Raw genomic sequence first — 19,085 nt, forward strand, 5'->3', positions numbered from 1 at the left:
GAACCACAGTAAGCTGGTTGTGGTCCAATAGAAGATGGAAAGATTAAACATAGATATCTTGGGTATAAGTAAATTTAAATGGATAGGAATGGTGAATTAATTCATACGATCACTTCATAAACTACTGTGGGCAAAAATCCCTTAGAAGAGATAGAGTAGACCTCATAATCAATAAAAGGGTGAAAAAAGCAGTACTAGGATATAATATCAAAAATGACCAAAGATATCTGTTCTAATCCAAAGCAAACAATTCAACATCACAGTAATACAAGTCTATGCTCCAAGTACTTAAGCCAAAGAGACCAAAGTATGAAACCTACAGCATCTCCTAGAAATAACACCAAAAATATGTCATATTCATCATAGAGGATTGTAATGTTAAAATAGGAAATCAAAAGATAATTGGAATAACAGGCAAGCTTGGCATTGGAGTATAAGATGAAGCAGGGCAGAAACTTGTGGAGTTTTGTCAAGATAATTCACTGGTCATAATACTATTTTCAAGAATCTAAAAAGGTTACTCTGTATATGGATACCACCAGATGGTCAATATAGAAATCAGGTGGACTATATACTTTGAAGCTAAAGGGGGAGAAGCTATATACAGTCAGTTACAACAAGACTTGGAGCTAACTGTGGCTCAAATCATGAGCTTCTTATTGCAAAATTCAGACTTAAATTGAAAAAAAAGTAGGGAAAACCATCGGACCACATAGGTATGACCTAAATAGTATCACTTATGAATATAAAGAGGAGGTAATGAATAGATTTAAGGGATTAGATTTGGTAGATAGAGTACTTGAAGAACCATGGACAGAGGCTCTCAATATTGTATAGGAGGCAGTAACAAAAACAAACATTCCAAAGAAAAAGAAGAGAAAGAAAGCAAAATGGCTGTCTGATGAAATTTTACAAATAGCTGAGGGAAAAAGGAAAACAAAAGGTAAAGGAGTAAGGGAAAGATATAGCCAAGTAAATGCAGAATTCCAGAGAATAGTAAGGAGAGATAAGAAGGTTTTCTTAAGTGAGCAATGCAAAGAAATAGAAGAAAACAATGGAATGGCAAAGACAAGAGATCTCTTCAGGAATATTAGAGCTATCAAGGGAAAATTTCATGCAAAAATGGGCATGATAAAAGACAAAAATGATAGGAACTTGAGACATCCAGTATACACAAAAGAACTATACAAGACAGATCTTAAAGTCACTGATAACCATGATGGTGTGGTTACTGATCTAGAGTCAGACATTCTGGAGAATGAAGTCAAGTGGGTCTTAGGAAGCATTCCTAACAATAAGGCTAGTAGAGGTGATGGAATTCCAACTGAACTATTTAAAGCCTTAAAAGATGATGCTGTTGCAGTGTTACACTCCATATAGCAGCAAATTTGAAAAACAATAATGGCCACTGGATTGGAAAAGATCAGTTTGTGCCTTAATCCTAAATATGGACAATGCCAAGGAATAGTCAAATTACCAAACAATTGCACTCATTTCACATTCCAGCAAGGTTTTGCTTAAGATTCTGCAAGATAGGTTTCAACAACATGTGAACTTAGAATTACCAGAAGAACTGGCTGGTTTTCAAATAGGCAGAGGAACTGGAGACCAAATTACTAACATTTGCAGAATTATGTAGAAAACAAGGAAGTTCCAGAAAAAAAAATCTACTTCTCTTTCATTGACTACACTAAAGCCCTTAACTGTGTGGATCACAACAAAATGTGTCAAGTACTCAAAGAGAGAGTACCAGATCATTTTACTTGTCTCCTTTTAGGGATTTGTATGTGGGCCAAAAAAGCAATAGTTAGTACCAAGCGTGGAACTAATTAGAAACTGATTGTTTAAGATTGGAAAAGAAGTATGACTCTTTATTTATTTAACTTTTATGTGGAGTACATTATGTAAAATGCCAGGCTGGATAAATCAAAAGCTGGAATTAAAGTTGCCAGAAGAAATATCAACAATCCCAAATATGAAGATGATACCACTCTGATAGCATAAAATGAAGAGGAATTAAGAAGCCTGTTGAAGAGGGTGAGAGAAAAGACTGTAAAAACTAGTTTGAAGTTTAACATAAAAAAAAACCCTAACATCTTAGCAACAGATCTCATCACTTCCTGGCAAATAGAGGGATAAGAAATGGAAGCAGTGTCAGATTTTATATTCTTGGGCTGAAAGAACACTGCAGATGGCAACTTCAGCCATGAAAATAAAAGGTACTTGCTCCTTGGAAGGAAAGTTATGACAAGTCTGGACAGCATACTAAAAAGCAGAGACGTCACCTTGTGGACAAGATCCATATTGTCAAAGTTATAGATTTTTTTTTCCCCAGTAGCCATGTATGGATGTGAGAACTGGACTATAAGGAAAGCTAAGTCCTGCAGAATAAACACTTTTGAATTGTGATTCTGGAGACAACCTTTAAGAGTCCCTTGGACAACACAGAGATCGCATCAGTCAATACTTGAAAAAATTAATTCAGGCTATTCACTTGAAGGTCAAATACTAAAGCTGAAGTTTAAATACTCCGGCCATATAATGAGAAGACAGGACACTTTGGAAAAGACACTGTGGTTGGGAAAGATTGAAGGCAAAAGGAAAAGGGGATGGCAGAGGATAAGATCATGAACATGAACTTGGACTGACTTGGAGAAAGAGTGGAGGATAAAAGAGCCTGTCATATTATGGTCCATGGGGTCACAAAGAATCAGAAATGACTGAAAAACAACAAAAACAAATGCATTGATTTCTTAATTGCCAAATCAAATTAGTCTTTTCTAAATCTCCTTCTCATTCTTCTTGACCTCACCACAACCTTTGATACTTATGATTACTCACTTCTCCTGTAGACTTTTTCCTCTCTTGGTTTCTCTCCTGGTTCTCCTTCAACCTATCTGACTGCTCCTTATGAGTGTCCTTGGTTGAGTCTTCATCCTGGTCATATACACTATTTATGGACTTTCCCCTAAAGTTCTATCCTGAGCCCTGTTCATCACAGAATTGGCAAATACTGCAAATCAAAATCAGGGTATGATTTATTGTTTTGTCAATTGTCTAGACATTAAAAAATGATGGAGAAAATATTAATAGTGTAGACTAAATCCAAAAGTCTTTCATGCTTTTTTTTGGAGAGCTAGTTGTTAAATATTTACTAGCAGATTCCTGATCTGGGGTCATCATGAGGTGATTGTTCTTTCCAGTGATATAGAACTCCACAATGACTGTTGTGTGCAATTCTTATCTATATCCTACTCTAAGTTCACCCAAGAAAGTTCACCCAACATTCTGGGCATCCTTCCTTTCCTTCTCCTTACATTCCTGGAAGAGATTGGCTTCCCACTGCTCACTCTTGCCATGAGATAAATCCATTTCTTTTTTTTATTTTTTATATCTCTTTAATGTCACCTTGTACATTGTGTCTCCTTTGAAATACTTTGTTTATTAATTGTACCTTATCATGTGCTTTTTGGTGAGCCTCCATTCCAATTTTTTGAAGAATATGTTATTCTAAAAATCATGACAATACTCCATCATTGAATAAATATTAATATTAAAAAAGGTCTTTGTTTCAAGGAGAACATAATGATCATTAAAAGACCATTATAATTTCCCAGAGAGGACATGTCATTCTCCTCTTCCTGTTCAATTTTGGACACAATTCACTGTCATTTTTTTAGTGTCTGCCCAATATGTATATTTATAAATGTGTTCATGTGTATATGCATACTTATGCATATACATTCATATGTGTGTTCATATACATGCACACATACATGCATGTAGATATACTCTATACAGTGTTCATACACATGTATATAAACACATGGGTGTACACAGATACATGTATGTAATACACACATAAACATATATATGCATGTGTGTATATACATATACATAGATTCTGGACTTGGATTCTGGAAGACTTGAGTTCAATTTCTGCCTCAGATGTTTACTAGCTATTTGATCATGGGCAAGTCACTTAATCATCTTAAGCCTTAGTTTCTTCATCTGTAAAAGACAATGATAGTACTTAAGTAACAAGGCTATTGAGGGACAGGTCAAAAGAGAGAATAGAATAAATGGGGGGCAGGATAGGATGAAGGGAAATATACTTAGTTTTTTCACAACAAAAAAAAAAGTAACAAGGCTATGGTTAGGATCAAAAGAGATAGCATTTTTAGAGTACTTTGCAAACCTTAAAGTAAGATCCAAATACTGTTGATGTTGCTATTGTTGTTATATTTAGAGAATGCCTCTAGCACTAAGCCCTTTGCATCTAGCACTTGCCACTTCACTTAGATTTGGTGGGTAGGGTTCCTGCATCTGAGAAAATTCCAAAAATAATGAGGAGATCTAGGCATATCACAGAGAAGGGACTAGTCTTATTCAAGCTCCTCTGATTGGTTTTCATGTCTGATATCACTGTCATGAAAGTGCTCCAATTAGTGATGCAGCCTGGAATATAGAAGTTTCTATCTCAACACCGGGAATCCTACTAAAGCCATAGCTAGGACTAAGGCATAAGCCACCACAAAATTCTGAATTAGTTTGGACTTCAAAAGATAGCATATTGTTATTTTTAATTGTATTTTTATATAAATTAAATATTTAAAATTTTTAAAAAGTAAAAAAAATTAAATTTTATAAATTGTTATATTTTACTTCACCAAACTTGTCTGAACCTCTCAAATGTCACCATACCCTTGGAACCTTGCCTTAGATTTTGGGGAGGTAAAAGAGTGACAGTGAGAGAACAAGAGAACATCTACGTGACATAGAAAGGCACACGAGGGCACTTCCTTGTGGTTTACTTCACTCATAAGTTTTGGAGCAACAGAATTAAAGCAGTCAAAATAAATAACAGGAGCATTGATTGCCCTCCAATCTCCTAACCCACATACTGTTGAAAAATTAAATCAAGAAAAAAGGTAGTGACTCATTGGGCTAGTCATTGTGTGCTGTGTTCCATGTCTTTTTTTATTTTTTTGATTTGTCAAAAAGTTTTGACTAACAACTTTTATAAAGAGTCTAAAATAATGAAAATCATATTTGCCAAAATTTATCAAGATTTTAAAAAGAGTAACCAGTGCTTTGAATATTTATGCAAGATGAAGAAATGAACACATCTTGAATGTGACACATGGGGCTCATTTTGATAACTAATATATATGGTTTATATGGATGTAATAGTAAATAGCTGCATTATTCTTCTGCGCAGTATGTGAACCTACACTTTGGTACTGTTTGCCTTTCACAGTTAGTGCTAACTCTTCTCCATCTGAACATAAAATTCATCACATTTCTAGCTGAAGACTGGGGGCAGTAAAATGACAGATTTTTAAGGGTCATTAAAAATCCACCATGACATCTGAGAACACAGGACAAGTTTTTCTAGCTCTACCATTCAACAATGTTCTATAAATGTATTTACTTCCCCTAAATGAGGAAATTCTCACCCTGTGAGGTTGAAGACTCCTGAAAACTCAAGGTTTGACCAAGATGAAATAAATAGTGGATGACCTTCTGAAACCCTGGAACACCAAGCAGAAGCAAAACATTAATTTCAGTCTCCATGCATATCTAATAATATTAAATTAATTAAAATAAAAAAAGAATAGAATAGGAGAACATAAAGGAAAGAAAAGACAATAGGTGGAAGGAGGGAGACACCTATAGTTAAATTTAATCATCTGGCACTCCCCTTAGGAGGTCCAAAGTAGAGATGAATCAAATGAGGATCATAAAATCAGAGCTAGGAAGGGCATCTGGCAATATCTTATCCAAAACACTCATTTTACAGGTACGAAAGCTGAAATGCAAGGAAGTTAAGTAATTTGACCAAAGTAATACAGGTTGTAAGCCTCAGAGGTGGATTTGAAACTATTGTCTAGATGAGTGTGCCTTATACTCTAACATGGTGTCAAGGGTATTAGCAGTCCAGCTCTGTCACTTGGACCTCGGACAATATTTCCCAAATCTCGGAAGGTTATTTTTTTCATTTTTCAAATAAAGGGATAAGAATAGACTTAATGATCTCCAAAGTCATTTTCAATTCTAAAATGACCCTATGATCATACAAATAATTTTTGCAGTTTCATAAAAAGAATGGATTTTAGGGAAGGCAACCCAATTGTTCATGAACTGTACCAGCACTGTTTGTTGTTTAGTCATTTTTCAGTTGTATCCAACTCTTTGTGACCCCTTTTGGGGTCTTCTTGGCAAAGATGGTGGAGGGGTTTACCATTTCCTTCTCCAGCTCATTTTATAGATGAGGAAATGGAGGCAACCAGGGTTAAATGACTTGCCCAAGATCACACAGCTAGTAAGTGTGCAAAGCTGGATTTGAACTAAGGAAGAGTAGTCTTCCTGACTTTAGTCCCAGCTCTCTATAGACTGCATCACCTAGCTCCCCCGCTTACCACAACTATAGCAACAATGAAAGAGTAAAAAAAAGAGGGGGTTCACTTTAGGAGGGAATTTTTTTAATATTACAGTCATTCTATATATCTTGTACCCTCATTAAGTGCTTCTTTTTATTAAAGAAAAAATAAATTACAAAATATATTTATTGGAAGAGACTTTTACATCCGCCTAATCCAATCCAGAGATGGAGGAAACCCCAATATAATGTGTCCAGCAAGTGTTCATCCAGCCTCTCCAAGAAGACCTACAAGGAAGAGGAAACCACCACCTTTAAAGTAATCCATTCTACTTTGTTTTCCTGATATCCAGGCTAAATTTGCCTCTTTGCAACTTCCACACATGGCTTCTGATTCCAAACACTGAGGTTAAGCAAAACAATTCTAGTCCCTCCTCCACATGAGGGCCCATTCAAATACTTGGACCAATGCCATAATCCCTCTCTTAGTCTTCTTTTCTCCAGGCTTAATATGTGTAGTTCCTGAAACTGATTCTCACAACATAAATTTAAAGCCCCTCTCCCTCCTGGCTACCTTACTCTGGATGGTCTGTATCTTAATACTGTCTTTCTGAAACTGTGGTGAGGACTCCAATTTTCCAGATGATATTTGATAAGGGTAGAGTACAGTGGGATCATTATTTCCCTATTCCTCAAAGCTGTGCCCTTTCTAATGTAGCCAAAGATCACATTGGCTTTTTTGGCCACCTTCACATATTTCTGACTTATGTTGAGTTTACATTTCACTAAAGCCTCCAGTTCCTTTTCAGAATAACTGTTGTCCCTCCACACCTCCCCTCTCATATCTGCAAAACTGATTTATTTTATGCACAGTGCAAAATTTCCATTTATTCCTGTTAAATTTCATTTTATTAGATTCAGCTCTGTGCTTTAGCCTGTCAAGATCCTTTTTAGATCCTTGCTTTGTCATCTGGTATATTAGCTAGTCTTCCCAGTTCTATCATATGCAAATTTTATGACTAAAGCACATACATCTTTATCCAAATTTGAACATCATAAGGCCAAGGACAGATCCTTAAGTACTTAACTGGAGACCCCCTGCCATATTTTAAATTGAGCTATTAACAACTACTATTTGGGCTCAAACCATCCAACCAGTTCAGAACCTATCTGAACAGTTAAAGAATGCCAAATGAAACAGGAACTATTGCTTATAGTGCACACAATGTTCTGTATCCATAGTTTCCCACCTTTATACTGAGGGCAGGAGGCATATTCTAACAGCTATTCTATGACTGTATAATAAATCTCATTAATCATAACTTCATTATTTCATTGTTGTTAACATAATGTCCCGTTCATTAGGTTCACTCATAGAGACAAAGGAAGTTGTTACTATATCTTTAGGAGTCAAATGGAAGATTGAGAAAGGCTGCTGGTAGTTAGAAGTCAATTAAAATGTCTTCCCATGAAGTAGTTAAGCCTTTAGAGTCAGGAAAAGTGTGCAGGATACTTTTGATCTATGAGCATCTGTCAAATAAATTGTAGATAAAACAGAGAGAAAGAAGGGAAGGAGAAACTTCTTTCTAGTAAGAACTACCTTGACTCTTGTACTATAAAGACACATAAAAGTAATTCTATGAAAAGTTGGTGAGATATTAGCAGTTGCAATATTATTGGGAAGATTCTTTACTGAAATTTCTCAGCAGAGGAAAAGAAAAATAAGACTAATCTAGCATTTCCTGAGACCAAATTTAACTCTTGGATAGATGTATTAAACAGACTCCTAACAGATGAATCATTATTTGGAGTGAAATGAATAGTGAAATTGTGTTTGTAGAACATCCCACTCACTTTGTTAAATCTTTTTACATAGATTTTATTCCCTGGCATAGGGTTACATTTCAATAATCAGCACCGTCCTTGTGCCAGAGGAGAGGGATGCCTTGAATAGCCTAGGGTTGCCACATAATAATGTTGTCAACATTTATCTACTACAATCACAAACTATACCAGATGGAAGGAAACAACTTGAGATTCTTCTAGTACAACCCTCTAATTTTACAACTAGGAAAATTGATATCCAGAGAGGGGCAGTGACTTTTCCATGGTCATACAGAAAGTTAGTGGTATAGCAGGAATTTGAACCAATTACTATCATCTTGATCAATATTCATATGTTGATATCACATATCTTTAGAGGCCAGAAATGCAAAGAACACATTTTGGAGTTCAATATGACCTAATTTCATCCAGATTGGGTTTCTCCCAGTCTTTGATTTTATTCTTACACTTTATTTTCCTTTATAATATCTGAACAGGAATAACAATTGCTGAGCTTTGCAATTGGAGGGGATGGCAGAAACAAGGGAAAAGCTGAAAGGCTAAAAAAGTGTTGAAAAGAAGGCAGTAGCTATGCTCATAATAACATTTATAATCCTACTTCCTCATTTCTTTAATCAAAAGTAAGCCAAAATTATCCAACTTCTTTTTTTTTCATCTTTGAAAATATACTGAGATTTACCCTTGAACTAATCAACTTCAATGAATCTTTTAAGAGGAAATGGATGTTGAGTACCGTCTGTAGTCCTGAAATGACTATATCATATCCTAGACCAGGTGGCAGGTGTAGGGCATGAAAAGGTTCACCTACAATCTCCATGTCAGCAAATTAGATAATGATGTTGGCAGCAACTCCTTGGCAACTGTTCTTGTTAGAATTTTATAAATTAAAAATTTAATACATGTATTTGTAGAGGTGCCTTTTTTTGACATTTGACTTTTGTTTTGAAAGCAAAATGTCATGGTATTTTGAAAAGTGCACAGATTTAAAACAAATGCAAAGTACCTTTCTGTTTGAAAAAAAAATGTCAGTTTGATTACATGAATCCTGAGATTTTTGTAGTGAGATTTCAAAGAATCCTTTTCAGTCCCCTATGGTACCTGGCCTTCAAGAGGCAATGTGTCTTAATGGATAGAGTGTTGACCTTGGAATGAGGAAACCTGGGATCAAATCTCAATTCTATTTTATTCAAGAAACATTTATTAGGTGCTTCTGACATGCAAGACATTAGGCTAGAGAACTGGTTACAGAGATAAAAGTGGAAGAATTCTTTTACTTAAAAAATTTACATTCTACTAGGAGATGCAAAAATCTATTGGAAATACATCATCCTCTAGTAAATAGATACAACATGTAAATACCTTGTTGAAACTGGCACAGTGGAAAGAGCCTTGGATTTGGAATTATAAAAATTGGGTATAAATCTCAGTTTTTCCATGTATTGTCTGTGTGACTTTGAACATATCACTAAATTCCTATATGAATGCAATATTAGTAAAACTTTGAATCTCATTGGATATTGAGGTAGAGGAGGAAAAAACAACCATATTTAACTTTTCAAACCTAGGTAACTAGAATGATTGTGCTAATATTAAAATAAATGGGAGAGTTTGGAACAAGGATTGATTTCGGAAGAAAAACAAAGAATTCTCTTTTGAACATTTGTTGATTTTGAGATGTTTATGAGGCACACAGGTGGATAAGTCTAGCAGGCAGTTAGTAACCTAGGACTAAAGTTTGGCACAAAGTTTCAGTTTGGATTTAGAAGTGTAGATGACATCTGAACAAGAAGGATGATTAAACATGTGGATGACAATAAAGTGAGGGGGGGAGAAGTGGAAGAAGTGGGCACAGGACATAGCTTTAGGAGATATTTACACTTAGCAAGTGAAAGAAAGAAAATGATCAAACAATGCAGTTCTTTTAAATTAAAAAAAAACTGAATCTAATAAACATCAAATAGAACATCCACTTTCATGTATATAGTAGGATTTTTTTTAAAAAAGGGATTTTATATGAAATCACAGGTCTTTCTTATATACAGCTAATCTTTCTTTTTAACCATATAAGTTTAAGCTATAGTTTTCAAAGGTTTCCAGCTTCTCTGTGTATTTCTGGCCTTCCCTCTCTTCCCTGCATTAAAAATAAGACACCTTTTTCATTTTCACTTTTTCTCCTACCTTTTCCTTACTTTCCATTTCCCTCCCACTATCCCTCATTGTACAAAAAAAGGAAAAGAATGAAGGAAAAATAAAATCCTAAATAGTGTAGTTCTATTACTTAGCACATATGTGTTAAGGCACATAAATATTAAATGTCTTGCCCAGAGTCATACAGCTATTAAGTGTAAGAGATGAGTAGTAATATCAGATCTTTCTGACCCCATGCTTTCTGTCCACTATACCATTTCAGTTATTGTTTTATATTTCCATTTATTTTAATTTTCCAAATATTATCACTACTGTATGTTTCCAGAGGAACATTATGGGGTTTTACATACTTATGCCAGAGATCATAATTCATTTTGTTATACCAGTCCAAGGGAGCCCAATGTATAGTTTACATATCTCCTAGACTTGATTCTTCTTTCCTACTTAAGAATAGTTCCATTAAGCAAGTAAGTTATTGAGGAGAAAACATCCTTTCAGGTTTCTTCCTCAGAATAAGTTTGAGCTAGACTCAACAATAATTGAAGATTGGTTACAATTATATAAGAATCTAATGAAATCTTTCTTCACTCTTCAACAACTACAAGATAAGACATCAAGAAAAGAGCAGAAAGAGACAGAATAAGGAGGAAAGTAGTCAGAAAATACCACAACCCCAATCTGCAGTGCTTTTCTTCAAACCTTTTGGCCCTACGTTTCATTTTCCAAAAGAAGGGGAGAAATGTTTGTGGAAAGTGGGACTACTGTAAAAGATACTAAGCCATATGTGAAAGGGAGAGATGATTCCCCAAGAAAATTGCAGACAGATAAGTTAAGGACTTGAAGGGGAGAGAATGTTCCTGAACTAGTGATTTGACTACAATTAAAGAGAAAACCAGTACCAATTCTTTGGAGCATTCTCCTTAGCAAAGACAGGCAATGTAGGTGGGCATTGGTACAACAAGGGAAAATTCTGCTCCCATTGACTAGATAGCTTTCATGTCATTTTGATGTCTGAGGCCCATTGCTTTGTATGTAAACATGAAAAACAAGCTTCCACTTTTATGAAATGATTACATAATGATAGTCTTGTTCTTTGTCAAAATAGTAAAGTAGGAAACAATTTCTTCTTTTATTTTCAGCATCTTTCTACTGCCCATTACAATGCTCCTCACTTCTGTTATATTTCTTCAAAGGCACACAGTTCCCAGCTGAGGTATCGCAGAGCCCAGCCTGTCACATACTAACAAATTATACCTCTGCCCTACTCCTGCCATCAAAATCCTATTCCCTTAGTGTTATGTACTTAGCTAACTATCACCAAGGAAATCTTTGAGAAAAGGTAATAATTTATTACAATATAAAGTTAATGACTGATAGCTTAATAGGCTACTCTTCCCAGGATGGCTCTTCATTTAAAAGAGGTGGTTATACTTTATAGTAAAGGAATGAATCTCTAAGCGTGGAATTATAGACTACATGACAGTTGAGTAGCAACTTTTGGACAGGGAATGCTTTCCCATACTTTGCAGTTTATTTTATGTAGGTGGTTGCCTAATTTGTGTATGTTTAAGGATAATGAAATGGACAAAGAATTTGAAATACATTCATTGTACTTTCTGAGTGACCTTGAAAATCAGATTTAAATGTGAGTAGCAATTTTGTCATAAATCTATGTAATCTTGTTTTAAATGCTCAAAAGTAACCAAGTCTCCCATCTAACAGATTCATTTAAATATTCTTAACTGTTTTGCAGATCATATTGGTGCTCAAAAGTGACCACACCATTTTTTTGTTTGCTCAGTTTAACAACAAGTGCTGAAATCTTAACCCTTACTAAATTGAAATGCCACCAATTCTCTTCATTCAGTTGTTGAACTCATAGACATCCCTGCTCTGGTTTTTATAGCAGTATCGCCATCCAGTGGGGAAAGCCAGTTCCAGACATCTAAAGAGGCGGCCTGGTGAGATGACCTCCTGCCAACAGCCCTTATCTGGCTCCTTTCATCTCACAGATAAGCTCAGGTGGATCAATTTTCCATCTGCCAGGTAATAACAGTCCATTGTGCAAATTGATATGTGGGTCGAAGGTTCTCTAATCAAGACATTTGATATTTCTGAAAGTTTCTGCATGAGAAATTATATTAGATAGTATTTTAAGCCATCTTAAATGCCATATACATGCTTACTGATTTCCAATGATGATTTCCTTTTAAAACTTCTGAGAGAAACATGAACAAATATCACTTTTGGTGTGTTAAGAAATCGACCACATACTACCCTCCCCCATACATGGGTTGTTCTCCATTTTCATCCCCAACTCTTGGAATCTCTAGCTTGCCACAAATTTCAACTCAAGTGGCACTTCTTACACAAGGTCTTTCCTGATGATCCCTGAGTTGTCTGTGATTCCCCCAAAGTCTGTAAATGTATTTTCATGTGTTTTGCTTTCCTTATCCATCTACATGTTTTGTTTTGTTTTTGTCCTCCACTAGAATGTAAGTTCCTTAAGGATATGGACTATTTCACTTTTGTCTTCAAATTCTTAGTGCCTGGTCCCGTGTGACCCAAGAAACTCTCTAAGACTACAAGTCGCAGAGAAGATGCTGATCTGTTTTGATAGAGGCAGTTTCCTCATTCTGGACTTCTCCATGTCAAATGAAATTACTGGTCGAGCACATAGCCCTATCACTATCCCATTCAAATTTCTAGCATAGGTTATACATAGTAGGGGGTTAACAGAGGTTTAGTGAGCTGAATTGAATTGAATTGGTTTGAATTGATCACATTGACTAATAAGGTATTATAGCTGAAAGCAACCTTAAAAGTTATCTATGTAGCCTTTGGCCCAGAGATCCCATTGCTGGGCAATGTACTCTAAGGAGATCAAAGGTCAAAAGAAAGTATGTCTATACATACACACATACATACATACATTTGTATACAGACACATATGTAGATATATAGAGATATAGATATTTGTATAGGTTGTATGCATACACACATGTGTGTCTATATATCATACATGCAAATATATACACACATATGCATACATTCACAATACATACATGTACACACACATATATACATACATAAACATATATATAATGTACGTATTACATAATGTCACAGGTATCAGGATGGTTTCATAGGTGGACTTTATGTTCAAAAATGAAATTATTGTTGAGGAGTTCTTGGAGATTTAGAAAGCTTATTGTGAGACCTTGGGCACATTATTTTTCTTGAATCTCAGTTTACTTATCTCTAAAATGAGTTCAGACTATATTTTCTCTAAGATCCTTCTAGTTTTAACATTCTAGTAGTGTAGAAATGATTTGAGAAAAGCAAATCAAGCTCTCTATAATGAAGATTTTATGGACAATTCTCTCATTCTGTTCTGTAACATGTATGGAAAAGTTCATTCTACTGAGCATTCTATTGATGGATGTCAAGTTTATTGTAAAAATAAAAATGCAAAAATAGAGTATTTTGAAATGAATCCAACATGATCTTCTTTTTTTATGCAGAATCTACTATACTACATGTGAAATGTAGAGATATAGCTGGAAGAGTAGAATAGAAAAGACTCTAATAGTGAGCTAGGGTCAGAAGAAAAGCAGAAAGGGGGGTGGGGGTGGATAGCAAGGCAAACTTTGTTGCATTTATAGTTTTCCTTTGGACCTGTACTAGATAACACAGAAAACAACTAACCATTTTTAATGTCATATTTAGAGGCAAGGGTGTAATACAGAAGTCACTACATATATATTCCACATACATTGATGGGTATTACTGCTACTTCTATCCAGTTCTGCATATAGTTCTACATATTTCTGAACATTTTTCTTATAAAATGAACAGATCTAATGTGTATTCATAGCATGATCACAAAGTCCAATAATATCAAGTCATTTTCTACTCCAGTTGGATATTACAAGTAATTCAAAGCAGAAAGCACTTTCTTTTTTTGATCTCCAATTATTCCCATTGCTCCTTCAATAGCATGAATGTTAGCTTTAGTATTCCTGTAAAAGTAGCTCAAACATTTCAGTAACTCAATGGATTTGTGATCACATTGATGTGTCTTCTCTCCAGTGATGCAAATCTTAACTCATATATTGCCACTCCCACCCTCACCCTATCCCTAGTCCCTACAGATGCATAGATTTAGACTTAGAAGGGAACTTCCAGGTGATCTAGTCCAAGGTTCTTATTTTACAAAGGGAAACAGAGATCTAGAGAGGTTGCGTGACTTGCAAAGGTCATCAAGTAAATGGAAGAAGTAGGACCCAAACTCACATTCTATGGCTCTGTCTCATTACCTCTTCTAAAACTCTAATCTACATTCTTTTATATGTCACCATAGTGGGCTCCACACCATATAGCAAGGGCCTTCCTTTGACATTGAGAGAATGCTAATGGAGCATGATATGTGACTGTCCTATCCTCCCTTTTTTTGGTCCTACATTATTTTAATAATATCATTTACACCATTTCTTCTGTGTGATAATATACCCTTGGTAACAACAAAGCAAAGATAGTAATGCCCCAAATGGCATTTGTATTTGTCAAAGGGCTTTCACAGTCAAACATCTAATCTCCAACATACTTTTGAGTCAGAACAGAGAGATTCATTGTTCCCATTTTATGGTAAAAGAAACAGAGAGATGGTAAATTTGAGTTACTTTCCCAGAGTCACTTAATTTCTTAGTGGCAGAGCAGAGGGGATGATCAGGTATTCTACAGCCTTTTTTGGGGTTCCTTTTCCATTGCAAAAAGCTGAAAGAGAGAAAAGTCTGTATTTCATATACAGCATAGTGGATGGATCAGATTAAAGGAGGAGAAGCTTCAGTCTATTTCCAGGATGGCTTCCTGAGAAATTCACAGCTACAAACTTGGTTTCTTTGTTTATTATAGCTCTATCTCATCCCAAGTTCCCATCTTGCTTTAGTGATTTCAAATGGAGATTTTAATCATAAGAAAATTATGAGATATTTTACCTTTGAATATTCCATTTAACAAACATTAACAAAATCCCTACTATGTACAAGATCTTGTGCTGGGGGCCAAGTCTACAAATATAAAAACGCAATAGTTTCTGCCATGAATCAATCAATTCATTGATCAAAACATATTTAAGGATCTCCTCTGCATAAGGCACTATACTAATTGCTAGCCACACACACACACACACACACACACACACACACACACACACGCACAAGAAAAAAAGTTTTTGACCTCAAGGATCTTTCATTCTATAGAAATTATGTAGAATTTACCAGGATATGTAAAGTATATACAAAGCCAAATAAAATAATTTCAACAGGTAGAGAGAATACTAACAAGACTATTAATACTAACATGAATGGCATTTCCTAAGATTTGGCCCCTGAGCTGTGCATTGATATTTATTGAACCATCATATAATCTGTTGAATGAAAGAAGGCAGAAAATCACTGATTGTATTTTTAATTATATATTTATTTTTTGTATATGTGCATGTGTGAGGTTGGGGTCTGGATGTTGAAGGAATGGGGTGCTGGTTCATCCTAAACTGAATTCAAAATGATCTGATCACATCAGAGCTAGTGCTCTATTAAGCGTTCCTCATTTGAAGGCAGGGATTCTTAGCCTTTTTGTGTCATGGACCCTATTGGCAATCTTGTGAAGCCTATGAACCTCTTCTCAGAATGCTTTTAAATAATAAAATAAAGTGAAGTGAATTACAAAGGAAACCAGATTGTATTGAAATGCAATTTTGTATATCTACATATGCCTGTATAGATATACATGTATATGACACAACACACATATTAACATATGAGTTGTGGGTGTGGGTATTATATGTGTGTTGTGTTATATACATGCATGTATGTATAGTCGTGTGTGTGTGTGTGTGTGTGTGTGTGTGTGTAGTGTTTGTTATATACTCATAAATACAACCCTGTGTAATAAATCCTGCTTTAAGGGAAACCAAATTAAAAAAATGTAAATTTACCCAAAAGATCAATTGAGGGCAAGTAGGCACACATAATTTATACCATCAACAGATCTATGATCTTTTTGGTTCTATAGAAAATTTGTATGGCCTTTTAATGAAAGCAATATGGTATTGATATGGTATATACTGATGCAGTAGAAAATAACTAATTATATTGTTAGTTATATATGTTTTTTTTCTGTACATATGCATTGTGAGAGTTGGGTCCAGTTACTGGCTTATCCTAAACTAAATTCAAAATTATATGGTCATGTCAACTGGCTATGAAATTAATAACACAGAAATGTCAAGTTCTTTTGGAGAGCATATATTTCAAAAGAAAAGCCTGCCTCATGAAAGAAAAACCAAGATAGCTAGCTGTAAGTGATACATTACGTTGTTTTGGAGCAAGCCTGACTCAAGTCAATATGATAGTTTAGGTTCCAATTTGAACAAAATGAAATACTCACATGAGACGAAGTGAATAGAACTGAGCAGTATCCTCTCTGCGTCACTTGGCATAAGTGTTAAATTTAGTAAATATATGTTGACTTAACAATAGCATGGAAAGTATATTAGGTAATGATTCAGCACTGACTCAGTAGGATACTTCTCCCGTGTTTCTGCATTGGCCATAGTGGCCCATATGTTCATGCCTGAAGTCTTGTCTCCTCATGTACTGAATTTTGTACTTGAGTGACCAGGAATCATGCAGGCTAAAGCAGGAAGTCCCTTTTTTATTCACATTCATTTCCACAAATACCATGTATGGAAAGATTGAAGCTCAAGAATAGTTTTTATTCATTTTAGAGGGAAAAAAACACTAATGTACACGGCAGGAAACTCAGTAGTTATGGCTCCTATCATAGAGTTCTAGACTTACTAGGAGTTTTTATCTTCCTTATTCTATCCTCAGTTAATTTCCATCTTTGTATGGAAGCAGACAAGTACTTAAGGCCTTTTTATATTCATTCCTTCTCTTGAACTTTGAAAATTAAATCTTTTCCCTCCTCAGTGTGTGGCTGTTGAAAACTCAGGCAAGCGAAACCAGAAACTTTTTGTAAGCTATCAGTAGGGACTGGTTTTAGTGAGGTCACCTGTATTTGAAGACAAGAGCAGGCCTAGGAAGATTCTGAATCTAGTTCTGTTCAGTAGATAACCATTCATGCGATACATGTGAACAGAACAATAGCAAAAAGACCTTGTCTCAATTTTCAGAGCTTCACTGAGCTCCTGATTCCCAGACAGCAGCCTGTCAGGATACTGATAATATCTAACATTTATGTAGTGTTTCAAAGTTCTTCCAAGCAGTTTACAGATATTTCCTCATATGGTTTTATCATCACAAAAATTTATAAAATAGGTGCTTGCTAGCTATTGTTATCCTATTTTAAGGATGAGAAAACTGAGGCTGAGAGATATTAAGTAACTAGCTTAGGGTCACCTAAAATGCCTGAATCATGATTTGAAATCAGTTCTTCCGGACTCCAAATAAGGCCTTCTATCCATTGTACCACCTAATTGCCTAACATTAAAGTTGCTCTTGACAATCCTTCCACACCCCAAGCATTTGCTATAATAGATGCTATCTTAGACTCTCACAATGATCAGGCATTCTGGGGAATCTAAGGGACTTTATCCACAGCTTGAATTTTCCATTTCCATTTTCAGTTTTCTAATGTCAGTAACATCACTCCAAAGTGTTATCTTCACCTCTATTTTTGTGTTTAATTTGTCTTAGAGCCTGCAACATGGTGGCCATCCCTAGGGTTACATCCTTCTGTCAATTCATTCATGTGAAAAGTGTCATGTACTTGCTGCACAATAAAGACTGACATTTATCCTACTGGGGTTGGAGGAAGAAAAATAGAAACTATATAAGAAATTCTCTCTCCAGTAAGATGAGGAAAGTGTGTTCCTAGAGTACATGGCCAGACACCAGAAACAATTTTAAATCTGAACTAGCTGGAGCTTGTATCTGTTACTCCTTAGAATAAGAAGTTTGTCCAGACCTAGCACTGCAGTTCTGAAACATAAAAGCTAATTCAGGTAGAGTCACTGTAGTGCCTCCCTGCACCCTGACAAGCAGAGGTCATCAGATCATATAGTAGAATCAAAGGGGACATCAGGTATAAACTGCTCAATACCCTCATTTTCCAGATGAGAAAAGTGCAACCCAAAATGGGAAAGGGACTCGCCCAGGAGCACAAAACTAGGACAGAGTAGAACCAACATGTGAACCGAGCTCCCCTATTCCAAATTTAGTATTCTTTCCACTGCCCTCTGCTTGAACTGAAATACTGAGTCAATAAGCATATAATAAAGTCCAGGCTGCTCATTTTCAAACCATCTGTTAGTGTTAAATAGGGTTGATTCTCATGCCTAATTTGTTGAAAGAGCATGGAATCTAAAGACAGAAAATCTGGGGTTCAAATTTGGCTCTTCTATTTATTATCTTGGTGACCTTGTGCAAGTCACCATTCTTTTCTGGGACTCACTTTCCTTATTTGTAAGATGGGATTGGGGAGATGATTAGTTGGTACCTTTAATGTTCCTTCTACTTCTAAATGCTCTATCCTGTGATGAGTTTGTAAGCATATGTTAAGACACTATGGATATGAACTGATATGAAGTGAAAGAAGGAAAACAAGGAGAGCAGTTTGCACAATGACTAGAACAATGTAAATGGAAAGAACAATAACCAAAAAATCCTTTAAAACTTAGCGCTAT

Source organism: Vombatus ursinus, unplaced genomic scaffold, assembly GCF_900497805.2.
Source record: "Vombatus ursinus unplaced genomic scaffold, bare-nosed wombat genome assembly UNPS02014773.1, whole genome shotgun sequence".
In the NCBI taxonomy this organism is placed as follows: Eukaryota; Metazoa; Chordata; class Mammalia; order Diprotodontia; family Vombatidae; genus Vombatus; species Vombatus ursinus.